Here is a 22,642-nt window from a genome sequence, read left to right as displayed (position 1 = left end):
GCTAAAAAGCCTCTGAAAGCCTCTTGTTGAAAACAACTCTAGCTCTGCTCCTAATGCACATTTTCTTTCTACATGCATTCCTAGGACCCATGCGGACAGAGGAGCCTGCAGCTTACATTCACGATAACAAACAAATGGGAAGCTGTATTACAGCTAAAAATAAACAAATCTCCCATTGGAGCTCTYGTTGCTGCAGTGTTGCACTATTCACATGCAGAATGGACTGGGAACCAGTTTGCCTCTAACCCYCTTCCTCTCCAAACAGGCCTTTCTTTGTCTTCCCTAGCAACCATTTAAACACCACCAGGCAGGAGATAAATGATCCTCCTGAATACAAGGGTTTCATGCTCATGTTGCTGCTGCCAAACCCCAGCCATCACCGACAGGAGGAACCRCAACAGCTGGACCAACACTTGGCGTGCCAAGGTCAGGCACGCTCTGTCAGAGTCATTCTGCCTGCCATCACATGTTACTGCAGTAATGGCCTCTTCTGTTTAAAAGCAGTTGTGAACTGTCAAATGGTATTTATTTTTTCACTCAAAAAATACTGTCTTACTCGTAACAGCTCAGAGATTGTTAGCACMACACAGGAAAAGGGRAAAAAAAAGAAAACCATACTAAAACAAACTTCAAACCTAGAAACACAGATAATGTAATCGACAACCTATGTTATCACTAAGGACACTGTGGAAACAAAAGAAGACAGAAATAATTTGTATGAATATTGTATAATCTCTTGTAGGTGTTCAACATTATTATAGACAAAAGCAGATATCTGCCTCTTGAGAGAAGGATATGTCTGAGATTCCCAGGTAAGAATTACAGCAGTGCTGCATCTACTCCAAATTAGCAGCAACTTAACTAAAGATGCAAGCATTGTTCTTCCAATTGTTCATTTCCAGACAGCTCAGAAAGAGTGAAAGAAGATAAATAAATATTGAAACAGCAGCAGATTTTGCACACACAGCTTGAGTGCTCTGCAACCTTAAGACCTGAGAAGAGGGAGAAAGAAGAGTAAAAAAGAAGCTGGGAAAAGGTCCCTTGCTTTGCTCTGTGGCAATGTACAGCAGGGAAGGAAGAAACTCATACCTGAAACAAGGCATGAKTGCTGCTGCCACCGGACTGTTTGGCTTCTCACTGCATCACAGGGAGATTTGTGGGGTGGAAGTTTTTTGCCTGTGTTGAGGAATGAAAGAAGTGACAATCCCCAAATCTCTGAAATTGTTCATGAAGAGGACACCACAACAGTGGAAGTTTCCATACATTTTCTAGAATCTTACTTACCAGATCATCTTGTCCCAAATATTGACTTTTGTTGCTTTTAAAATCACTGATGAAGAGAGACTGGCATCAGTACACAGTCTATCACATTGMACAGTGAACCACCCTCACAGGAGGAACAAATATTTGTCTGAACAGACAGGAATTACTCTCTGAATTCTAAATAAGTTTGAATGTTTTAGTAAACAAACCTTTCTAGCTTCCTTCATCTTCACTGTCAGGGAAAGTGCTTTGTTTTATAGCCCTAAACTGAGTTWATAGCTTTTAAGAAAATCTTTCAGAAATAGGTAACTGCATAAATAATTGCAGAAAATTCGTCTTAGGGGAAAAAGATCAGTCTTAAAATTCAAACGAGACAACATATTAATATTTACAGAAGGAATTTGGAAAGAGGGGAAGGGACAAGGATTACACAAGGGAGAGACTGAATGCCAATATAATGATTAGCTCTGGCCTTCTGCAGAGCAGCAGCAGATGCCTCAGCCCCTGCAGTTCTGCCTCTGGGAGAAGGCAAGAGAATCAGAAATTAGTAAGATGCTGCAATAATTTTATTTGCACACTTTTACACCCATCTGAGGACAAAACTGGTCAAAGAAGATTTAAAGACTGCTCCTTTTAATAGTATTGTCATGTCAAACTTGTAAACGTGTGCTGAAAGCTCATTTTCTTACAGAATAGATGAGTTAAAGGACTGATGGAGCAACTTCCTTGCTATCCATAATCTTCTGGCAAAAGACCACAGAAAAACTCAACATTAACTATTGTTTCACACAAAGGCATTTAGTCTAAGACCAATAACTTGCTCAGCTACTAGAAAAGGGCACTGTATTATTACTTCCCTTCCCTAACATTATTTTACAACAAATATTGAACTATTTCCAGCACATCATTTAATGCCAGGCTCTTGCAGACAAATTCTATTTTACTAAAAATATGTTTCCAGCTTTGAATAGCAGCTTTACAGAGGGAGAGTCACTATTAGGATGCTGGACATCACCTGACATAATAAAACTCTGCCTTAAAAAAAAGAGGGAAATAAAGATATAAGATGATGAAGTTATAAATCATTCAGGAAGGTGCTTGGCTTTAACTTTTGGCACTAATTGCTTGGAACTTATTTAGCTGTCAGTGAAAAAAAAAAAAAAAAAGCTCCTCAGAATAGTTTTTAAACCATCAATGTCAAGTTTTCATTACTTGAGAATGAAAAAAATATGYTTTTCAGAAAAAAAAAGTCACAGATTGAAAAAATAGTTAGAATATCCCTAAAATATGTTTCATACTTATCTAAAAAAGAAAAAAAAAACACATTTATTTAGGAATTTCTAAACTTTTCATCAAAGTTTAGTTCAAATAGAAACAAATTTGTTCTTTTCTTACGCTTTTCAAGTGGAAATATTACCAAACCAATATGTAAATGTCTGTTYCTAAACTGTCATTTGAAAGAACAAAACCTAATTTAAAAGTTCATAAAATAATCTTCATAGTCAATTCAAAGCTTCTCTTGTTTYCAAAAATACTCAAAGGTTTCAGATGTCTATTGACCATTAATTTTTATGTGGTTTTAAAATTAGACTAAAACCACTAAACATTTATGCCAATTTTTTAGCACAATATGACATCTGCAATATTTGCTGAATGAGGATTTTAGTCCCCCTCAATTTCTGCAAATGCMATGAGTATTCTTCCTCCATTTCAAGGATTAATTTTGCAAATGACACTTCAAGCACTCCAAGCACAACAGAATAAGTCAAAAATAAATCCTACAAGTGCAAGAGGCCAGTGCAGATGTGCAAGAGGCCAGGGCAGATGTGCATGAGTCTCAAATGAATTTCATTCCCCATGCTGACAGTCTTATTGTGTCCAATAAAAAAAGGCCATTGAGACTCCCACTGTGAAGGAAGCAGCACCAGCGCAATCTGCAGGAATCCCTGTGCAGCTGGGACATGTGCTCACTCTGTTAAAGAAGTGTCTGGTGCACTCCTTGATTTGCTTTTGAATCAACCCTCACTGGATATAAGAGGCTGATTTACCATTGCCATAATTTTCCATCTAATTTTATAATACTCAGAAGAAATGTGTTCAGAAGTTTCTAATGGGTTGGACACCTTCAAGCTCACTGTAGGAACTGGAGTGAGAGAAAGGGACTGCAGGCAGAGCTCAGAGCCAGGGCTCAGTACCATCGAAGATTGTCTAATAGCCAAAGGCAAAAACACCCCGAAGGTCAGTGACGTTCCCCTCTCTATTTCCTGAAAGCAGATGGTGGAAGAGTTTGGAATTAATAGCCCTGCAGCGCCCAGCTTGGCACCAGCTCCCTGCARAGATGATCAGCCTTTTCTGCTGACAGCCTGTGAGACAGCACTCAATCCACGTGGCAGCGTGTGTGCCCAAGAACCCCTGCAAATAAAACCTGCCAAGATGTGGTGCTGAATGGCATTAAGTGCATTAAGAAAACCTTTCTTGTTTATAGTACATTTCACTGTGCAATTCTGTGAAAGTCACTGACTCCTCTTTTTTTTGTGCAGTAATTCTAATAAAGAAGTGTGTGTATTGAATCAGGCCCAAAGCAGTATTTTTCTCCAATGAGCAATGTAGCAATGTATCTTTAGAGAGATACCGGGTAAAAGGCCACTCTCCTCTCCTACACACACTTAAAATTAACTGCAAATGTCTATATTTAGATTCAAAAGCTAGTTCAAAATCTTTTCTCCTCATTAAAATGTGATAGCATTTACTGCTACCTAAACATATCCTTACCACTCTCAGAAAAATTCAAGAGCTCTGAGGTTTTTTTTTTTCACTGTTGTCATCATAGGGATTACCAGTAATTAGATGCAAGAAAAGTAATTAATGCCAGGCAACAAGATTTTTTTGGAAAAAGTTTTGTCTTTTTTTGTTCTYCAGGACAGGAATAGGTTTCTAAACAAGGCTGAAAGATTTTGACTTGGAAGGAGACAGCTCAAAGACAGACTTGGTTATCTAAAGCCATGCCTGTCGCTCATAAAACCTGGGTCCTGGCTAGTTTAGATTAAATAGTTTAGATTAAATAGTTTAGATTAAATAGCTTAATCTTTCTCTGTTTGTATGTGATTGAATTAAAACACTACCAGATTAAAATGATATTTCTGATGATAAATTCTATTATTTCTACTTCCTGAAAATTTCGAAGGAGAACAAAAGTAACCCTGCAGCTGAAAAATAAGCCCCATAATGCTAAATTAAAAAAGTTCAATCTACTCAGCTCATAAGGGAAGGATGCAAGGTGAATTGTCACTGAATTTAAATGATTAYATGTGGAAAATACTTAGAAGAAAATTAACTTCTAGTCTTGAAAACAAAGGCAAAGCATTCAACAGCTCAAAACAGAGCTTAGATGAACAAAACCTTAAAAAGATATTTCCAAACAGTAAGAGAAATTAAACTTCTGCCTATATTTGAGACAAGGAAAAGAAATTAAAAAGGTAGCACCAAGCCTGGTGACTCTCATTAGCCACAGTGGTGACACTACTGCCTTTAGGTAAAATGACAGCAAAATCCAGTGTGAATACAAGGCTTACACTGAGGAAATGTGTTTATTTTTTTTTTTGGTACATTATCCCTAGGTAACAAAATTTCTACAAAAGAATCTATTGATTCAATTGTTCATTTTTTTAATAGAAATTTTTGTGGGGAGAATAAAGTAGGTGAAAAGCAGTCCAGTTATAATGCTACCAAGGCAAGACCACATCAATTGTATAAACACTCATATTTTTTGCCATAAAATTACACTTGGGTTACAACCTATCTAGACTCACTCCTATGACCAGAAATGTAATATTCGATGTTCTAGGTTAGAAGTAGTCATTGTAAGCTGACAGCAACAATTAAAAGGCTGTCTTTTTGAAGGAGAAGTTTTTTATGGGGTAGAAATCAATTGATTTTATGTGGAAACATTTAGTTGAAGGATTCCTAGTGTTTTAGGAATATGAATGGATATCCATTCGTCCTAGGAGCCATCCATTCAGGTCACACAGCCTGCAGGAGAGTCCTCCTCTCTGCCAAACCCCTCTTACCTCCTATGTTCCTTCACAAAAAACAATCTCTGCTAACAGTCTGCAGCTTTATGTGAGCAGCTTGCACATTTTACCCAGCACATTCATCTGACATTTAGGGTGTTTCCATATGCTCCTGCRCAAAAGAGCCTGGTCTGTTCAAAGAGTGATACTTGCTCTGCTTTCATCAAYAGAAAGATGCACTGAACACAGTGGGAATTAGGAAAGTCCAAAGCAAGGTGCCCGCACTCTCCGTTCCAGAAAATATTTTTAGTTAAAGAACAGAGAAGAGCAGTGTGCAGAAATTCAGGACCTACCTGTGATTTAGCTCCAAGTCTCTCAGGTCTACACACAGAGAGTTCAACTTTCTYGGATTTGCCACCATCCAGCTGCTGCTCCTTCTGCACAGCCCGCAGAATGCCCTATTTCCTACTGCTGCCAATACTTTGTACCCCCCACCTGACTTCCAGTGCTGGCACATTTTTGAAATAAAAGCCAGGACAGGCAGCAGACTMTGAAAACAGGATAATAAGCAAACTGCAGTGTCCAGCAGAGATGTAGTATAAATTCTTTTATGMTAAAGACTACTGGAGAAAAACAATATAGTACTCAGTTTTGTGGGTATTTCTACCACCCAAAAATGCAATTACAAAGAACTCTCAGTAATACCAAAAACCACTCCTGAAATCATGCTTAAAAACTGAGTATTATCTGGGTTTGAAAAACAAAACCACAATAACAAAAACCAAAAATRATTACTGTTTAAAACAATCCAGGCATCTACTCTGCATGTCAGCTGCAATCCAGTACTAATACATCACAGCATTCCTTCTCTCTCCAGCACTCTCCATGCCTCCAGCACTAATCCGAAGGGCTCTGGCCCATCAAAACTCAAATACTGTAAAAGATCAAAGTCAGACCTTAGAAAATCAGAACTGCTTATGAGGAACCTTGCATGCCCAACAGGACTATTTCACAACCTTTTGTGGAACAGTAGTTCTGATTAGGAATATTAGAGTAACCAAAAATATCTACTTATAGCTATGATTTTTAGTGTCTAATTTATTTTTATCCCAGGTTATTTGTATCATTATTAGGCTGCTGAATTATTTCATATGTGAAATATTAAATATGCAGTYTTAGCAAATAAAAAGAACTAGAAAATTAGAAAAAAAAATTCCACATCATTTTAAATTCCCCTCTTCTTTTTATAATTTAAAAAAAAAAACCCACATCATTTTAAGTTCCCGTCTTCTTTTTATAATTTATCTGAAGAAATCCTGGTTGAGTATCTCTGCAGATTTTCATAAAGTCCATTGCATAGTCTATCACAAGCTCTGTGARGTACTTCTCTCATTCTAACATACTGTTACAAAAGAAGAAAAATGCCACAATCTTCACTTGCCATCAAGAACTTGCAGGTTAAAGCAGGTACAAAATACAATAAGTTGTATARACAGAGCTTTAACACACATCCAGAATCCCTTCCCCTGAACTTCCAGGGGGAAAAAAAAAAATCAGTATCTTAGTGGAAAGAATGGGATGTGAAGTTTTAGGAGGTTGTTTTGTTTCTGGATTTTATTTTTTTTTTTTTAATTAAAAACTTGGTTTATCAGAGTAAAGCAGGCATTAACCTTGGTGGGGTGGCTACTGTAACTCCACAGTAGCCCCTCCCTGCAGGAGGCAGCTATCGAAGCTGTCTGTGAGAAGCTGTCAAAAACTCTGTGCCATTCCTACTGGGAGCACAACTAAAAATACCAGCCCAAATTAGCAGCGTGCAAAGACAGTCATTAAACACCTTAACACCTTCCTGACAGAACACACGCAGAGCTTCTACTCAAATTTTATTACCAGGCACCTGATTCGGGTACCTGCATTGAACCACAGCAGTTCAAACTATTTTTAGGCTACTGCTGGGAAAAACAGCAAAACAGCAAAACAACAGTAAAAGTTCTAGAAGGAGCCCATTCCAAGAAGAGTTCCTCTGCCTTTCATATATCCATGGAATAGCTATAAGTGACATATTTATATGCAAGCACTTTATCAGCATATGCAATATCCTTTACAAAAGATGAGGTTTTGAGACACTAAGCTCTGCTGTACTGTCTTCAACTCCACAAACTCTTTTTACCTTCCTAATGACAACAGAGAGTATTTACAACACAGACCAAATGTAGCCATGAAACTACTCATATTTCCTTCCACAGCTGCAGCTGCTCCTGTATCATTGCTCATTTTTAACTTACAAAATCCAAGTCTGCATTTATAACATGATTTTAATAACAGGAGCCAGTGCAGGTACGTGATTCARAATTGCTCAGGACAGCTGATGGCTGTTATTAGTGACTCTGTTTCACCTCACTTGTTGGTTGGTTTTACTTTTTTCCCCTGAGCCCATTTGTATCAAAGCAATGCTCACACAGGAATGAGGCAATTTGGGATTTTGCTAATTCAGAGGATGCTGGTGTTTGGCTGGGGCAGGAGAAGGGAACAGCTATTCACTGYGCCTCTGATCATTGGGAGACAGTGGCAACAAAACCAGCACTGTGACTGTGAACCTGCCACACATTCTGTGATATGAAATTATCTGACTGCTGGAACTGCCCCTTTTTTCAGGTTTAGCATGGTCAGTTCTGCCTCCAACCCTGCCTCTTCCCTGTCCACCACCCTTCAAATGGACACACATCTACACCTCTAACTGTGACCCTTATAAACAAATATCCTTTTATTTCTTTCCTTATTTTAATGTCACTATACATCTCCTTGCCGTCAGATAAAGCCAATGTCATTTCAATGCCATTTTCAGTGCCACTGTTGATGTTGGAGGCTGAGATATGCAGACAGCTGAGCATCCCCACCCTCCTTTTTTCTGTGCAACCAACAGCTTTATGGATTTGCAGTGGAGAAGCATGAGATATGTCCTCTGTGAGCAGCAGCAAATGCTCCCTGTGGGAAATGCCACCTCCTCCAGCTGTGCTGCTGCTGCTCCTYTGCTGTCTGTCAGCAGCCAGGACTCAGATGAAGACCACACAYTCGTTTTAAAAAATTAAATATCAAAAACTCCAGTTCCCCTTCAAATATAAATGAATTCAACTCTTCACTGAATCACTGAGGACTGTCTGGTTCTACACATTTCAGGATTGAATATCGTAACTGCTACAGTATTTTGTGTCATTTTCTCCTTTCTGTATTCTTCAGATCTTCTAGCTGGCAGCTAATTCACATTCAAGAGAGATGGGAAGAGGAAGGGAGCAATTACCATGCTTGTTCTCTGTTCATTATTTCAAAGTTTTGTGAAACACTGTCTCTTACAAGACTCCTCAGGTGAAGCTCTGCAAGGCTCACGAACAGCTTTGCTCACAGAGGCTGCCTGTGCTGCCAATGCCTCCAGCCCCCAGCACTGGCTCCTTCCCCTCTCCTTGCAGGGCTGCCTCACCAAAGGAGGGTAAAAAGAGCTCTTTCCTTCTGTAGAGGCAGCAGATCAGCTCTGCTGTGACCCTGCAATGCCCCATCTGACACGGACCGAGGGGCTCYCAGCACAGCCTCTGCCATCACATCACAGCAAAACCGAAAATGCACATCCAGTGGGAAATATTCTACATAAGCATTTCAGCTAATCAATCTTGTAACGATTTAGTTACACATTTTCAGGAGTAAGGGATTCTAAATCCAGACTCTCTGAGTGCAGACTCCAGTGCTAAAGGCTTTGCTTTAGCTGYGGTAGAAATGCTCATCAGGATGTTGTGGTATAACTTGAAATTTTGGCATTCAAACAGAAAGGATGGAATGGTTACTGTACTTAGCAGTACATCAATAGGCTGAAATCTAATTTAAAGTGGCATTTTTACAGTCCTTGCAGAAACATGAAAATTAGAGGGTCAGCTTCTTKAATAAAATATGACAGGGATTTTTAATAAGACATTTTTCTTTTTTATATTCTTATTAGAAATAATTAGAAATTTAATTAACAATTGATGATCAGGCTCACTGATGAAGCCATTATTATCCATATATAAAACAGACTAAAAAAAGGCCTAAAGGCTAAACCAGTCCCTAAAAGTAAATTGGGATTAAGGCAAAAATCCTACAGACAAGATTCTCAACTTGAGTTGAAGCTGTCCTTCTTTGTGCATTGACTTCCACAAACACTTCTGTCTTTTACTTCCTGGGTAGAATGTTCTGATTTTAGGCCTCTTGCAGTCTAACCTTCCTTGTGATCATTTGCTACCTTCTGGTTAAAAAAGAACCACTGAAGTTATAAATACTTCAATGTATTCTAAAGTTCTGYCTTTACCTAGCATTGATAGTCTCTCACTAATTGTGTGTAAAAATCAAGATCTAAATAAACAAACCTTATTTGAGAAAAATAACACCACAGCAGCAGAACAGTGGCTGTACCACAATAACRACTCAAGTAACAATTTAACAAAATACTATCAATTTTTCACTCAGTTACCAGTTTGCAGTAATCTGGGATGGCWGCTTAGGCCAAATTAAGTCCTTCTAGCCAGAACAATAAAGTTCACACAGACTGATAGAATATCTCTTTTTCCAGATTATCACTGCCCCCAGGCTTTCATATCTAAACTTCCTTCTAGAAGGATTATCAACCGAAGAGCAAATCTCAATGGAGAAGAAAAAAAGAAAGACGATTATTTCTCTGATATTCAGAATGAGAGAGAAGCTTCAGCAGGTGCAGGAACAATTCTCTGATGCTTGTATATATATCATCTTGAAWAAACAAAGCTCATGCTTTGATCATGAGAATCACACCACTCATCCAAAAACTTGCCTGCAGTTAGGAACTTAAAACATAATTTTTAATAACTGAAGTGCACAGAAGTGAGCTTGAGACTCTCAAGGCAAAGAAGAACAAATCAATAAGGGAATATCATCAATCCATCCCAGATGCATTACTGAGATATCCTCCTGCACAGCCTTGTTAGCACATGAAGAGAGTTACAAGAGTAGCTCGTCCCCCATGTGGCTGTGGTAGGGGATTTCAAGCACGGGGCATCATGATCATGCATGAAACGTGATGAGACTTCCACCAGCACAATTTCCACACCCACACAAAATCTGTCTCAGGCACTACAAACACTAATGAAGAGCAGGGAGCGATCTCCTTTCACCACATGAAAATGTCTGAGGCTTGGCGTTGGCTATTATWTATGCCTAATCTATTTCCACTCAAAATCAAATTACTTTGTCTCTTGATTTATTATCACAGGAGTGCATACAAGGCACCACAAAAAAATTCTGGAGTGATCATTGACTCCTCATAGGGTCAGGAAAACTGGCCACAGAACCTACAGATATGCATTAGAAGGGATCAGGTTCTGGATTTATAGTCTGTTTTAGGTTTTTGGTTTGTTTTTTTTTTTTTTTAATTTCTACAGAGTTGAACACCAATAAATTATGATTCAGTAAATAAGTGTGCAACTTGTAAGGCGGAACCACTGAAATCCTGGAGTTCTGCACAGAAACCTAATTTCTTTCCGTGCCTCAGAAATCACATACTCAGTTCAGGAACACCAACACTGGAAAAAACATTAGGTGCCAATTTCTTTAGAATACAAGATCATTTAAAGTTCAGATCTAGCATCGGTCCTGAATCATATGTTAGGGTCACTAACCCAACTTTTTTTTTTTTTTTTTTTTTTTTTTTTTTTTTTTTTTTTTTTTTTTTTTTTTTTTTTTTTTTACAGCGTTAGGCCTATAAAAGCTCTGGTTTATCACAGGCAAGGAAGATGATCCTGATCATTCTTTTTCCATATGTATATTTTAACACTCAACAGACAACAACACTATAAAATTATACAAAACTCTTTTCATGCCAGTCTCCTTTAGAAGGAAATACTARGTTTCTAGGAAGAAACATGAAAGCCACTTACAAAACAATTTAAAATACCAGTTTTCAGTCTGCTAGCAAAACCAAACTAGCAACATCTGTTTAATCTCACATTAAGGATGCTGCTGCCTGGAACTTCAAGTGTTTGATATACCAATTCAAAGTTTGCTTGCATTCTGTGACTTGGCTCAGCCATGTAGGTCTGCATTGTACCATGCCTGACACCTTCTAAAGAAAATAGTGTATTAGTAATATTCATTTTCCCTCCTCCACTGATTAAAAAACTGTGGTTTGTCCCTTCATGGTCTGTGTGATGATCTTGACTCATCCCCAGACCATTTCTTGCAATGCCACCACTGTTTGAGGACATAACTTCCAACTGTAAATAGAAATGTTACCATTTTGGGAAGTGGAGATAGAACTGAGGACACTAAACATATTGATTTTTGTTGTGTTTATGTGTCTCTTTATATCTCTGCACATCCTTAGTGTTTCTGATATTACTTTCTAACAGTGCATTTTTCCTGTTTTCCACTGAATTAAATGTCAGCAGATGACAACTTAGTCTTTGTTGTTGCCATTTGGTAATTTAACTGCACTAAACAGGGAGCAGAATCTGATTGCAGAATCTTTTTTTCTCTAGCTCTGTGTTATCTTAACACCTTTTTCTGCTGTCTTACCAGGTTGAAGATCAAAAGCATAAATGCTAAACCTCTTATCAGACTGTAGTTAGCATTAACCACTTAAACTGTGATTCAGCAACTTTGCAAAGACGACCGGAAAAACTTATATAAGAATCGCAATTTTGGCAAACATTATTAACTTCTTGGAATTAAACAATTTTGGTAAGATTATCTCAGAGAAATATGAATAAACAGTCCAGCACATTATGCAGATCACAGAATCATTTAAGTTGGGAAAGACATGTAAGATCATCAGGTCCAAGCATTACTATTCCCACAAATGTAARCAAATTTCTGTATTTTCTTGTACAAGACCAACTTTTTTATCCTGTGCTGACAACTCTTCTGTTTAATTTGGTCTATAATTTGGTCTATACCTTTGCATAAATCATCCACAGTTTTCCTCACTGTTCACTTCAAGACTAAATATCTCAGTTCTRCTCTTCTATCTTTTTTAGCCCTAAATCCATTTGTACCCTATTTCCAGATACCCTTTAGGAATGTTTACATAAAGACTAGGAAAGTCACAGCACCTTAAAAGATGAGTTATATTGCCTCTGGTGGCTTTTTAACTGCCATTTCCTTCACCTTGTTCACAGGGGATGAAGACCTTTATGGGGCTCCAGGTCAGTGAATATGCTGGTGGGGGAACACGGTCTAAGATCAGCTGTAAGGGTAGGAAACAACCTATATCAATTCCCTTTTAAGGGGATTTAATAAAAATAACTGTAAATCGGTGAAGAAAACTATAATTTCAGCATTTTGACTAACCTAACAGTTTATAGGAGCTGTTCTAGATCTTGAGTAGCTCTGAGATTTAGGTCCAATGCATAAGCCAAGCAAATTTTTAATACCTATAGGAAACCACAAGCCCCAAATGCTAATGTCTGCAAGTAAAATAGAAGATTCAATGGCTAAAAATGTAAATGGTTGCTAGTAAGCCACATGCCTTAAGACTTTATCAAGGCACTGTCAAATCAGAGAAAATCACGTATGCATGAAGTTGTCACCCGTCACCTTAGATATTCATTTTTATTTATTGGAGCTTCATCTCTTGTGCAATGAGTGACTCAGGCTGCTCCAGGATCCAGCATCTTTCACAGTAATGGGTTCACTAAAGCTGTAGCACTGCTCTTGGCTTCTGCTCAGCAGTTGGCCTGAGGTTACAAACTGTACTGTTTATTGAGCCTCATTAAAACCACTGTCATGTGGAATCARCTTAGCTGGGCTTTAAGAAAATATAGAATTGCCTAAACGTGCAATTCCCTTTCAAGTTGGAATGTTTAGTTTGTACCATATTCCAGTGATTCTAATGATGATTCTAATCATATTCCATGAGCAATAAATGGTCACATGTGTTTGTTGGTTTAAAACCTCACTCTGCAAAGGTAGTAATTATACTGAAATAATTCAAAGTTGGCTCCCAATTAATGATGCAACACAAGATCTGTCAAAGTAAAAAAACTCAAATCCTAGTCATGGAGGAGTTGTAAATGCACAGTATGYATTCAATACTTTTGGCAAGAAACCAAGGAAGTATTTCAGATTTCATATTTAATGATCAGTTTATCTAGCCTGCCCCAGAATATTTATTGAGCTGTTATCTCACACACTATAAAGCAGTGACAAAGTGGGTTCTGCATGACTGCTATTAAATATCCTCAGTGTGCCATTACAACTGGTAGCCTTTTTGTAAAACAAGACCTTAGCAGCTTGTGCTATATTGTACAGTAATTGATATAACAAGCCTGTGATATATTATCATAGTGTTYCTGCTCCAGAAGTAGGGCTGGCTTCTTGGAGATACCAAGGAGAAAAAAAAACAATCCCCTAATACATTTGTATGATCCCTCAGAACTGTTTTATTGGTCCATTCAGAAAGGGAGTGTTAGAAAATAAGTATGACAGAAAGGGGTATTTAAGTAATCATTATAAAGATGGAACATGGGTAACAGTTTTAAAGGGGAAAAGGGACAGGTTTAATAAACCTTTCTAAGCCTTTTTCCTATCATAAATTGTGATAAAAAATAAAAGAGAAAAAATGAAGTCAAGCCACAAGGAGATAATTCTGARCACTAACATCAATTAACAAAAAATTCATCCAGGCATTGAACTTGCTTCTGCTAACATCAGCAGCAAAATTCTTGGCAATTGTGTAAGATGACATCTAATGCAGGAAAATTAAAAGCTCCCTTATCGAACTAGATGCTGCAGTAGTTTCCTCTGGGAATGAAGCTCTTTTCTTCTCAAGTTATTCCTATTACAAACAATATTTAAAAGAACTTTCACCCACACAGGGAACGGAATTCCTTCTCCTGTGTTACCCAAAAGTGTTCAGAGCTGGGACTTAGCTTTAAACTGATGTAACTTATAGATGAGGGTCYAATCTCATGACCAGAAAGTTCACTGTTAACTCACTGGATGACGCATGCCAATGCAGAGTGGGGACCAGAAAGAGGAATAAAGATATATTTGGTATCCTTGGGGTATACCACTGGGAAGCATTACCATACTCTCATGGACAGAATTACCTCCACAACTTGCCAATCCATCTTCTTCATATTCCTTCTTTAAATTCTCTTCACTGTATCAGTTTTCAGGTTCTTTCCTGCACCTTCCAGGGAATTTCTGTATGCTACTAAGCATGCATGGAAAGAAGACTGCTAAAGATATGTGTTGTTCAGAAAAAAAATCAGATATATGAAATTCATCTTGTATATGGAATACTTGATTCATTTTACATTTATATGTGACTATTTTAAGTCCAGACATAAAATGGGGGGAAGGCTGAGGAAATTCAACGTTAGCTTACAGCRGAAATTGTAGTTATTTCTTTCTCCTTCTATTCTGAATTATATTTTTTTTTGCTACAAAGTAAATTCAAGACTCAATAGGGCATCAGGAATTAGCTCTTCCATGTGAAATTATCTTTAAATTTAATCCAGTAATTTTCTGACTGCTTAAATTTGGTGCCATTATGGTTCTTAGCTGTAAATCATACTCTCAAGTAATCACCAGAGAAAGAAATAACCAGATCAATTTAAGTATCTTTACTGTCATCCACTAACCCAGCAGGCCAAAAAGAACTGTAAGAAAATAAATGCAAAACTCTTCAGCATCATATTTGATACAGTGATATCAATCTTGTCTTCTTTCTTTTCCTGTTTGAAAAGTTATGCAAATTTCTTTTCATCTCTCTATCACTAAGATCGTTTCAAGTGAACAGTAATCTGATAGTCTGTTTYATAGCCTCTTTGGAATATTCTTAAAAGTCTAGGCTTTCTTTTTTTGTTACTGTATCAAAAGTGGCTATTATTAAACACCAAAAGAGAGTTTAAAAGTCAGTCATTTTAATGAAAGAAGTCAAGAAAATTGAAATAATCCCACTCCATCTCATGGTGACATGCAAAAGCAACGCATTAAAAAGATTTGGCAAGTTTRAGAGCAAACAGGAGACGGATATGCAGGAAGCAGTAATAAAGCAACACTTCAGCACTGAAACTTCTACTCTCCTTTCATTAGCACAATGAAGCAAACATTTAACTACTGTTAAAAAAAAAACCAAAAATAATCAGGTAAAAACCCAAACACTCTTCTATTAATGAAGTAGTTCTATGCTGAAATAAAAAAAGCAYGCCTTCTTAATGACTCAAGAAAACCTAAATCCAAACTAATGAGTCAAAAATAGCAATGTCTTCATCTTGTGAGTAAATTTTCATTCAGTTGTACTCAAACCCCTCACACAGAAATAGGAATTATTACTGTGGTCCATTATTATGGCAGATGAAATACCAGCTGATGTGAATCATTAGACCCTCATCCAACAAGCTTTTCCTTCACTGCAGAAATGGGAAGTGGATGGGCAGTAACTGTGATGTCTGCAGTYTGCTCTTGGCTTGGTGATGGCTTCACAAGTAACCTTGGCAGATCACGATGTTTTTAGAATGAGATATCACTGTTGGCCACTTTTTCTAGAATGAAAATGCTGTGTGATTTAGCCTCATCACATAACAAGAACTAAAGCACCACAAAAGCCAGTGTAGAAAACCACTGTGAGAACAGGGGTCCAATTACTGACCAGCAGCCAGCACCCACGAGCAAAACCTCAGGATAGCTTCTCCCACACTGTTGTCAGCCAGAAGTTTCATTCCCTAAGCAAAAGGGGTTTTTCTGGTAACCCTTAGAAAAAACATCACACTGTCTTCAAAAAATCCTTAGTGTTTCATTACTGCTGAATAATGCGGAAGATTTTTTGAATTCCCTAGAAATCTGCAACATCAGCTCCACAGGTTAATTGACTTTTTGTGTTAAAAAAAATACATGTATTTTCAGTAGGCATAAAACAATGACCTTTTAAATGTTTGGGGCTCTMAATATTATTCAGAGCACAAATGGCATTAGAGCAAAGGGGATTTACGTAGCCCTCTCTGCTTTTCTTCTTTTTGTGATCACCTTCATTCCGTGGTCCACTGTKCACTTTTCCTTATTCTATTTTTGTTTCAATTTTATTTTCTAAACCTAAATACATCAGAAAAAACCTAAAACTTATGACTATTATGTAAGACACCTGGACTGTTTCCCCCATATTTTATAAATTGTAATTTCTGTTGTGCTATGTCTTAATTAATAATCCTGAGTCTAGTCATCTTTCTAGAGCCATCAAAATATTTATACATATGTAAACTTCTCTGTCCCTAATTTTCATTCACTCCTCACTCCTTTCACTTCTCTTTYCTTTGTCTCATTTCTTTATTCATTCAGTCTTTGCAGCCCTCTTATTTACTGYAATTTGCACAGTGGGGAAAAAGAAAAAAAGCAGAGTACTTACCATGAACTAGTTGTGCTCAGAAAAGAAATAATAGGAAATTTTATGGCCATTTCATTGCAGACAGATTAGGAACAGCATCTGTGTGGCACTGAGGTGTAAGATGCAGCTCTGGCTGGACAAAGCCCACTTTTCCCAAGGAACCCCCAGGATGGCTGTGGATAGCAGCAGTGCCCATTTAAAACCCAGGATCACCATGACAGCAAACCACGCCATCCACATTACAGGAAACATCTGTCATTATTTTCACCTCATAGATCACGGTCTTTAAAAGCAAAAGACTGCACAAGCACACYGAGAGACAGAAATCTGAGCCAGACACTAGATTCAGAATGTTTGCTAAAGACCAGATTTAAAGGTGGATATTAGATGTCTCTTTCTCCTCTATCTGCCAAACATTTTAAAAATTTGATTGGGTTGAATGAAAGTATCCATCCTGAAGAGCACATTAGCTGTGAACATGACGTAAATCCAGATTTTTGCATGGCAGAAAGCTGCCCTTCCTGCACTGCTGGAAAAACCGAAGGACGTCATTTCGCTCTCGAATGCACCCACACAGTTTGTGTTGAAGCCAATGTACCACTCACAGTGGTAAACGCTGTTCTTCATGATTACAGCTGTGGTCACTGGGCACTTTAGATAACACTCCACGTTTGTGTAACATCCCACAAATCTCATAATAAGTACCACACTTCGTGGCCCTCTCCCACTGCCTGGGCAGGACTACTGGGTTTTGAGCAGAACATTTCCCTACCCTGTATTTTGACACCTACTTGCAAAACAGAGAAGGTTACTCTGTGGGAAGCTGCGAGTGTGTACCTATTGTACCTCTGATTTTCAGTTCCTGAAACCTACTGATCGTCTTTCTGAAGCCAAATGTCAGCTCTACTTCATTATATCCAAAGCATACTCACAGAGGACATATCTCACCTCTTAGCTTTCCTGTCTACTGAAGCAACTATTTCTCTACCACTATGTATAGAAAAAAGGGACAGGGTGCTTTTAACTGGCATACAAATACAACTCTGCACTTCAGGAGAAAAGAAAACAGAAAGACTGTACTGAAAAAGTATTAGAATACACACAATTAAAAAAAAWTCCCAAATATCTGACAGCAGAAATGAGATTTTTACCTAGATAATGCAATTTCTTATTTTTCTTATACTCCTGTAGCAGGAATGAAATTTTTACCTACATAATGCAATTTCCTATTTTTCTTATATTCCTGTATCACCACTTTCACCAAAATGCAATGYTTTAAATTAAAAGGCCTCAGCTCCTCCTCTTCCTTGGGAGATATATGTAGACATCCCACTGGGAAGGGATGTCTGTAACCAAGTGGCAGCTGACCATTTCTGATCTCACTTCAGCTGAGATGACCCAACAGGCTCAATGGGTCATGCCTCCCAACAGTGACATGAGGTACAGAGATCTCTCACAAGGAAAGGGAAAATGTTACTGCAAAACACATGCCTGAAATTGCTAGAGATTGATGAGGCTGTAATTTTGCTRTAAATAACAAGGCATCTGCTTGTACATGCATAAAACGGAGAGATTGTCACAAAGAAGGCACAGCATACAACTAAACCCTTTTGCAGACATTGCAAAGAAAACCATTTGATCTTGTCAAAACACTAATGCCTCAAAACATGACTTCACTCGGYGATTCCTGGCTGACCATCTCCAGCTAATGATACAAGCAGGAAGGACCATCTGAGAAATCCTTTATCAAAACACTCATTAAAAATGTGTTATATCCACTGGTCAAGGTCAATTTTTTTTTCTTATGAAACACATACAAGAGGACATACAAACAGACAAAAGGACAATTTACTTAAATCAATAAGTAGTAACACCTGCAATGATTTCCTGCAATAGTAGAAGAAGGTGCACATTTGAGAGAAGAGTATCTCCTCATCTAGGTTACAAAGCTCTTTAAAATACAGCCAGAACAGCATTCAGTYCCCTTTGGTTGCAGTGAATAGTTTGAAGGTTGAAATTACATTCTCTGTCGATCACTGSAAGACAGGCATAGGGACAGACTATTGAAAAATTTCACAGTGTCCTTTTGGCTGCCTTCCAGTCCCATCTCCAAGTGGCTCCTATTCTATTTAATGTAACTGGAGTCTACCCTTAGGATGAATATCTTTCTTCCTGACARTTTTTGTTCTTTTTCAAGGCAGGGGAACAGCCACAGACCAACAATGACTGCTTCTCTCGAAGCCTCAGCTGAAGGGCTCCAGAACAGAACAAACATGGCCAAAATGACTGTCTTGCAAATGACTTTCTCATTTGCACTGAAAATGTAGAGGATACAACAGCTGAGGTTAGGTTAATCCCAGAAACAGAAACGTTTCTCAGTTGAAAAGATTTTGAAACAGCAATGGGTTCTGAGGAAAATCTGTTCCATAGCTGCAATACACTGCAATCAGTCAGAAAAAGATAAATTCTTGCTAAAAGATTGTAAACTATAACTGATTCTTGTAGTAACAGTGTGGGCATTTTTAATAAGGCACAGGCTAAACAGGCTGGCTGCATATGAAAGSTTAAGACTGGGATCAGGGATTCCAGAACAAAACCCAACCTGCTTAGTGAATAGCCCTGGGTTTTAATTGCTRATGTAATTACAAACCCTGTTTGTACTGAGCAGATATTAAAGCTACAGCAGTGCACAGGTTCAACTCACACACATCATGTGTGTAACCTACAGCACCCTTGGGGCACACACCACACATACAAGGACATGTACCATTATGTGATTGTTTGTCATGGCTACTGGCCCCAAAATTAGCCAAGCCCCAAACTGACCAATTTCTGCGGGTAGAGTTACAAGTGTCCCTGGCTGTGAGGCTTCACCAGTTACCAATGCTCCTCATGGACCTTCTTCMCACTCTGCACTGCAGATGTTTGTGCAGCACAGAGGCTCTGAGGCACACAATAAATTGGTACCTTCTGCTTGTTATATCTGCAAGAAGCAAAACACTAAGGAGTTTAGCAGACATTTCTGCTCCCTAAAATAGCCAGGACTGATTCACATTTACCCTGACTCACATAAGTTATCACAATCACATTACCTTCAGCAAAAACATCAGTTAAAAGGAATTTGTGTCAGGGACACAAGCAAAGAACTATTCCATTACAGAATGCCTGTGCTGGGAAGTTGTTAACATCTTCAGCAATTCCCTTAGGAAATGTCAACAGCAGCACCACAGAAAAGCAAACSTATTTGTTTGTCTAAATATTAAGAAGAGCCTGAAACAGTTTCTAAAATGTCAACAAGAAAACCACACTCAGAACCAGCATGGTTTCTTTTTGTTGCAAACATAAATAGTTCTCCTGTTAGTTTGGAGAGCAGTCGATGGGGAATCAGCCTGGGTACCASAGTGAAGCAGATATTATTCTTTGCAGTATGCAGGAAACATATTAATCATGCAAGTAGAAATCTTTTTTGAAGAAAAGAAAGATACTATGTCTCTTTGGAATAAGAAAAGTAAACTAAATATTATGTTTTTGAAAAAGAGGGAAGTCTAAGGGATGGCTAATATTTGACATCTACCGTGTTACTCTCTTCTGCACACAGTGAAGGGTGAAGTATCTTGCACTTAACATTGCTTTTTTCTTTTACATACTGCATAACACAGTCACAAGACCCTAGTATAGACAACTGCACAAACAAAACCTACTTTCCAAATATACAACACTCTTAAGAAACCTTCCACAGTTTTTAATATTTTGAACATTATGCAATACATTGGTGTTGTTATTGCATAATATATATAATATCATTGTTATTTCTCATTATCTTTCCTGTGTAATAATTAGCAGAGCTGCACTCACTGGTTTTTATTGCAAATAGACCCATATAAAATCAGCTGGAGGTTCATTCCCTCTCTCCTCTGCACCTCAGAAACAGCACCAGAGAGCAAGCAGCTGCAGATCCCATCCATTCCATCTGGAGAGGAGAGAAAGGCTGCAGTGCTCAAAAGGAGGTGCCAAGCACAAATAACATCCAGTACAAACAGGCCTGGGATTTACTGTTTCTGTGGAATTTTAGTAAGCAGGAACTGGCTTTATCACATGGAAATAGAAACCAAGCCACAGTCAGGTACTGTCCATTATTCAAAGCTTGTTTATTACCCTGCAAAACATCTGGAAGAGACAATCACTGCAAGGCAATCCAGTATGGATCTCCCTTCTCCGTTAGCACAAGGCAAACCCTTCTTGCGCTCCCCCTTCACTACATTTCCTGCTGGCTACACCCAGCTCTTCACAGCCACATCTACCAGCCAAACCATATTTGGTCCTGTTTTAGCTAAACCTTCTCTACCATGTCTCAGCCTTCCTGGAAACTRCCAAGAGAGGACACAGGGCCTCCACCACAGGTTATGTGATAAACTACTTTTGTCACTTTTTTTTCACTTGAGAGTTTGGGAAACACAACATAATCTGATTAATTTAACATAAATAACTAACAGGGCTCCTTCCAATTCAAGGATAGTTAGTTTGCTGTTGCCTTTATAAATAAGGACAGAACTTTAATAGAGTATAAATGTGCAGTTGTGCTTCAAATCTTTTAGGAACTTGCTATGTAAAAATAAACTCACTGTTAACAATAAAATGTAGTTATTTTGTCACTATGAGTTTCCATGCTTATCACATCTCCAATGATTTACAAGTTCTTTTCTTTTTTTTACTTTTCCTAACAAGCACAAGGATATTTTTCATTGCTGAACACTTGGGCTGGAAGCTGAAAGTCAGCTTAGATGCTTGCTCATTAATTAGTAATTAGGATTTTGCAGGTCAAGTTCTGCCCYAGTGTTGGCTGTCAAGTTACCTTTTACTGCATAAATGTTAAATACACAGCCCCATCCTCACCCTGTACTGATAATTATAAATGTAACTATCTCTATCCGTGGGAGCTGATGGTTACTGGACATGCTAGAGGACAGGCTGGGAACAGAACTGAGCTCAGCTCTTCATCTGAATGTATTCTAGTGAAAACAGACAAGAAATCCACTGACTACCCTCACAGCTCTTAATGCCTTACCTTAAGCAGGGGCAAAAACCCACACCTGTGACTTTTGTGAACAGCAGATGTGAGACATAAAGGCAGTTTTATTGTTTTGTTTGGAAGAACTCCTCAGTTTYACTTAGAATAAAAAGTATTAAGAAAAGAGTTATTCGTTATTCCAACTCAACAGGCAGCAATCACAGAGCAATGAGCTCTCCAGTTTSTTCCTGATGAAATAGCAATTGTGAGGAAGGAAAAGCTGATACTCRGCATCCATATCAAGGGGATAGAAAGAGTCCTCCCTCCCCTGCCACACAGACAGATGCTCTATCTCTTCTGGATCCTGCTGATAACAYACACTCCTGAGGCATCTTCYGTTATTATCACAGACAGYGCAGACATGCTATGCCAGCCTTCTCTAGTATTCCTGATCTCCTATAAACACCTCAGGGTTCCACACATTTAATCTGCTTTATATCTTCAAAAGCAGTTAACTTATTTGGGGAATTGAAGGGAATGTACTTAATTCAAAGGAGCTTGCTTATAGGGGTTTTTGAGGATGAGTTATCTAATAAGGAAGACCAATTAAATTGAGTAAGATGATTGTCAACATACATTGAATACAGTAAGATTACTTTTTTCCTCAGCTGTGCCCCTCAGATCTCTAATTCCCACTGAACAGAGGGAATATGCCCAGGAAAAAGCCTCTATTACTATTGCTACCTGTGACCRCAACATCACTTGGAATTCTGCTGCAAAGGCCGTTGGCAGCTGAGACAACACGGTGCTGATGCAGAGCASTCTTGTTTCCAGCTTACAATCTGTTTCTGCTACTGATGTAAATATATTTTTARTATAAAAGAGTGCAAGAAAGACATTGACAAATTGAAGCCAGAAGAATTGGTTTCTCCATACAGAAGCAACTGTTTTCCTCCAATACYAGCACAAAATAAAACCAGTTCC

General features: G+C 38.2%; 1 protein-coding gene across 1 annotated transcript in view; it reads right to left on the bottom strand.

Moving 5' to 3' along the window:
- The window catches only part of OXR1 (oxidation resistance 1), a 214,938-nt gene that overhangs the window by 174,839 nt on the left and 17,457 nt on the right, over positions 1–22,642 (bottom strand). The window lies entirely within an intron of this gene.

The sequence above is a fragment of the Malurus melanocephalus genome, unplaced genomic scaffold, assembly GCF_030028575.1.
Source record: "Malurus melanocephalus ecotype Western Australia unplaced genomic scaffold, MMel_1.1 scaffold_258, whole genome shotgun sequence".
NCBI lineage: Eukaryota > Metazoa > Chordata > Aves > Passeriformes > Maluridae > Malurus > Malurus melanocephalus.
Note: the sequence above shows the minus strand (reverse complement) of the source record. Positions and strands in the feature narration are given on the sequence as shown.